This window comes from Macadamia integrifolia, unplaced genomic scaffold, assembly GCF_013358625.1.
Source record: "Macadamia integrifolia cultivar HAES 741 unplaced genomic scaffold, SCU_Mint_v3 scaffold810, whole genome shotgun sequence".
Taxonomy (NCBI): domain Eukaryota; kingdom Viridiplantae; phylum Streptophyta; class Magnoliopsida; order Proteales; family Proteaceae; genus Macadamia; species Macadamia integrifolia.
In genome coordinates this window covers 195,615-200,541 of record NW_024870543.1, presented here as the reverse complement: position 1 = coordinate 200,541, position 4,927 = coordinate 195,615, and the positions used below count along the sequence as shown (strand labels likewise).

Here is a 4,927-nt window from a genome sequence, read left to right as displayed (position 1 = left end):
CTCTAATTCCAGGAGAAATTTGGATGATTTCTCCACCCTGGATTGTAAGTGTTACTATGTGGATTATTCTGATATAAGACATTAACACTTTCATTGGAAATGCCCCCAGAGGTGTTGGGGCATTCTTCCATAACATGTCCAGGGGACTGGCGCCAATTGCACATCTTAACCATATTGACTAATGATGGCTCTCTAGGAACAATAGCCTCAATCCTTTTAATAAGGCTATCTAAGTGGATTTCCTTGGCTACTAATCCATCCATAAAATATCCTTTCCCTCCCATAATTCTTTCACTTTCTTGGGTTGATTCCCCTCTCTGTAAAGGATGTGAATCTCCTAGGGCACATAGACTCTATATTTGTTTAGTTGGGTAATCAATACTCTCATAAATTATTTGACATAAATGGCATAAGTCTAGGCCATGATGAGGGCATTCTTGGAGTAGATCCTTGAATCTCTCCATAAGTTTGGAAAATGACTCACTAGGCTTTTTCCTAAACTGAAGGATATCACTTCTAAGCTTATTGGTCTTATGAGTTGGGAAAAACTTCTTAAGGAAGACAACTGTGAATTGTTCCCATGAGATTATAGAATTTGTGGTAAGTATTCCCGCCTGTCATGTAGGTGACCCGAGTTCGTTCCCCGGCAACGGTGCCAAAAACTTTTTTAAAATTTAAAAGTAATTATAAGCATACGGATCAGTGTGGCTAACGGGTCAAACACAAGGAGTGCAACCACTTTATTTTAGGCTTCTTCTAGTAATGCGAAAGTACACAGATTAATGATTATGATCTAATTCTAACTACCGCCCTAAAACATATGCATCTAAAAATATCCTAACCAACACATCTAGGGACATTGAAAATTAGAATTTGGAATTGAAATTAAAAATTGAACAACCTAACCATTCACATATAATCCTAACTATTCGTCATCTAGGAATTTAAATACTCAAACCACGCAATAAAAAAGCAAATAACTGAAATAAAAGTGCAGAAAAGTAAATAAATAAAATAAAATGGGAAAAGGCTAGAGAGAGGCACACAAGTAGGTATCTCTACTAAGCCCGAAGGATACACCATAAATAATATAAGCTTCCCTACTTGACCAGAGAGTACTCTTACAAGGGCTTTTCTACTTGGCTTTAGGGGAAGAGATTCAATATAAATAATAAAAATAAAGGATGGTTCTATAGCTAGAGAGGGGCAAAGTCAACAAATAATCTAGCCATGAACCTTGGGAAAAAGGGAGAGCAATAATGTAAAACTGAAAATTTAAAACCTAATTTAAGAATGAAAGGTAGTAAGAAGAGGGAATGAGAGTGGGGTGAGAAGACTACTGTCAAAGCCTACTTACTTAAACTTGAAACTTGATTGAGATTTGAAATACTACCAGTACTAAAAACTAGATTTGGAATAAACCAAATTTGAAATTTCTAGTACTAAAGAAAATAAATCTGAAAGAGAAACTTGAACTTGAACAGGGATGCTTCAAAGCTTGGATCTTGTCACCTAGATCTAAACCTTGAACTAGAGAATTAAAAATTATAATACCATAGACCATAAACCATAAACATGAAAGAAAACTTGCATTCATTAATTAAAACTCCATTACAAAAGTATTTAAAGTAAGAAAAACTAAGAAGAACTAGAACTAGAACTAGAAGGAGAGCACAACTAAAAATTAGAGAAAAAGAGAGCAAACGAGGGACACCCCTTTAGGGTTTGGTGGACTCCCTTTTATAAGGAATATGGGAGAGAGGAGGACGTCCAAGGGTGGATCCCCTTGGACGATTTTGTGGTGAGGTGGAGGGAGGAGACAGAAGAGAAAATGAGAAAAAAATAGAAAGTAAAAGGTTCCCACAATTTTTCTTTCTTTTTTTTTCTATTTTTTCTCTCTCTTCTTCAATATTGCGCAAAGCCCTCCTCTTGGATAATTTTCTTCTGATTAGATCGGTTGGATAATATTTTGTTTTATTGGGAAGTTCCATCCATGCCCTTGTCTTTTTCTTTTTTTTTCTTTTTTCCTTTTTTTTTTCCTATTTTTACTCTTTATTTGCTCTCTCTCTTCTTCAAACTTGTGCACAACCCTCTTGGACAACCTCCTTGAAGTGGTGAGTAGGAGAGAGAAAATCTTCTAAAAAAAACCTCCAAAAATGGCAGCCAAGAGGTTCAAACGTGAGACCTACTGATGACGTAGGGATTTTTGCACACCACAACTCACCAAGTACGCTAGGTAGTTGGTGTTACCAAAAATGAATCTTCAATCACTTAAGGGTGTGGTCCATCGATCTTTGTTGGTATTTGAAATATTCCTTGTACCCCTGGGACAACTGTAGATGGGCTGGTTCTATTTCTCGATTAAGTTCTAATCCATTATTCTTTTTCTGGCCCAAAAACAATAATCACTTGTACGGTTGACCAAATGAATGTATACTTTTAATTGAACATGTCCATCTTACTCAAAATTTCATCCTCTTCACAGCCATGAAAAGAAATAGGACCTCTTAAATTGTAAAATTAGAGATATAGTACCCGATAGTCCTTAAGGCCTTGAAAATATAGAACCTACAAAAAGAGAGTAAAACCCGAGGTATCTCCATTCTAAATATGTAAATGTATGTTTTACTACCCTAGATTTCATACATAAATGTGCTCATCATTATACCATGATGTGCCCTCTCAGGATATAGTACATCGTATCTGGGCGTAGCAATCCTACATGACTTACCACCGAGTGGGATTAGCTAATACCTGACCCCTTGTTGGCAAGGGGTTATAGCACTAGGATGTGAGCCTATCCATATACATCTAGATGCATCCATACATGCAACTGTGGCCTTAGCTGTAAGACTGACCTCTTAGCCCAAAGTACCGGACAGAACTTCGGCCACACCATACTACAGACAATCAATATTACACCCAACACCACACAACTATCATACTATACATCCTCAAAACCACGGTCATATCCATATCCGTAAAACATGCATTAAGAGAAATTTTATAATTGTTATATAAATTACGTTCGCATCATAATTGTTACACCCCACTTTCAGTACACCCAACTTACTATTAGGAATACCGACGGTGTGAGTAGGACACTATCTGTCTTACGAACCTACCAGGATCTCTGATAGCAGTACCTTAACATTTTCACAATCTCACATCACAAACCAACATAAGTAGCAGAATCAGAGTATGAAATTATAAGCATGTGAGAAATTTAATAATAATGGACATTCAAAAAAATAAACATAGTCTATCCCTCACCTTATTGATCTCTGCTTGTTTTAGGGTTTAGATAAGGCCATCGATCAATCCACTTAGTTTTGGTCTCGGGGCTCGTGCAGGTCATTGTCCTAGACACAAGGGCAATCGTACATCAATACGTGTCAAAAATATCAGGAGAGGCCCACTTGGGTCACCCCCAAAAGATACAGTCCAAGTTTCCCAAGGACAGTAATGTCACCGGAAACAAGGTCTTTTCCCATCGAAAATATCAGTCCTGCTTCTGGAGGTGGAGACAGAGAGCTCATAAGCCTTTGAGGTCCACCGGAAATATGCCATCAAAAGTAGGCTCAGTGGATCTGGTGGGTTGTTTCAGGTGGTGGTTTAGAACAGTTCACTCATTTTGGGGCTTTCTGGCTCGGGCCCGATCGCCAAGATTTGTTTCGTCGAGTTTGTAGGGGATGCTCCTAGCATCATTCTAAGCCAATAAAATCCCAATTCCACTGAGCCATTTGGGAGATACATCAATTGAATGATCAAAACCCTAGTTGGTCATTTGGCACTACTTGTTGTCAGAGCTCATCGGGCTTGGTTCGAGCTTGGCAACAACACCAGGAAATATGCATTTCCTAACCCGAACATGGTTTATACCCTGAGATTCCATCTAAAACTAGCTTTGTCTAGGTCAAAATTAAGAGAGAGAGTGGTGGAAGAGAGTGTACCTACCTTCGGCAACAATTCCGGCAACTAAGCAGCAGCTGACACCAAGGTAAGCCCTTTCCCCCTTCTTCTTCTTCTTCTTCTTCTTCCTCCACTTTTCTTCCTTCCTCTCCTCTCTTATGTTGGGTATAAGAGAACTGAGTAATGATTCCTCATTTCTTACTTAAGTGTTAACTTTGGACCTTAGGATCTATTTGGTAGGACCCTATTCGGATCGATCGGGTTATTATGACTTTCGGATCCCAAAGACCTAACCACTTAGGTCCAAAATGCATTCACATCATGAGAAAAATATGGGGGATGATTTGGGATCATCTGAGACTATTTATGACACAAGTGGCAGGACCCATGGGCATCGACACCATGATAGTAGCCTGTTAGGCTCATCGGAAATAGCCCATCAGATTTAGGTCTAATGGATCCGGTGGCTTATTTTCGGTCGTCAAGATAGCTTGTTGTCTTAACTGCTTGCTATCCAATAGCTAGTCTTACAAGGGTGGTTGCCCTTGGCCATGCTCAAGGCCTTTTGGCAACACCATTATGTGTCGGGATTCAAATGTGAGGAGTCGGGTCACTTACCATCTAGGATCGATAGGTATGAATCCCCTCAGTTAGACTGGCACATGATGCACGAACATGTGGGGTCATCCTCCCCCTTCGGTAATGGGTAGCTGTGAGCCAAAACCTGACTATGTTTTTGATCTCCGATCCAAGATCTATCACAACAGTTCAAATTAGACCGAGTTAGGGCATGGGTGTAACATTGCCCCCACCTTACAAGAATTTTGTCCTCAAAATTGAATATACAACGTAATTCAAACAATTTAGGATACTGCTTCATCATCTCATCTTTTCGCTCCCAAGATGCTTCCTATTCAGGGTGGTTCATCCATTTCACTTTGACGAAGGAAACAGTGCGGTTGCGGAGAACATGCTCCTTTCGATCAATAATCTTCTCTAAAAACTCCACGTAGGA

At 39.3% G+C, this 4,927-nt stretch overlaps 1 non-coding gene across 1 annotated transcript; it reads left to right on the top strand.

Moving 5' to 3' along the window:
- Positions 1-417: 417 nt before the first annotated feature.
- On the top strand, positions 418-524 carry LOC122070035. Its single transcript, XR_006137643.1, has one exon. It is a non-coding gene; the product is annotated as a small nucleolar RNA R71 (small nucleolar RNA).
- Positions 525-4,927: the final 4,403 nt, after the last annotated feature.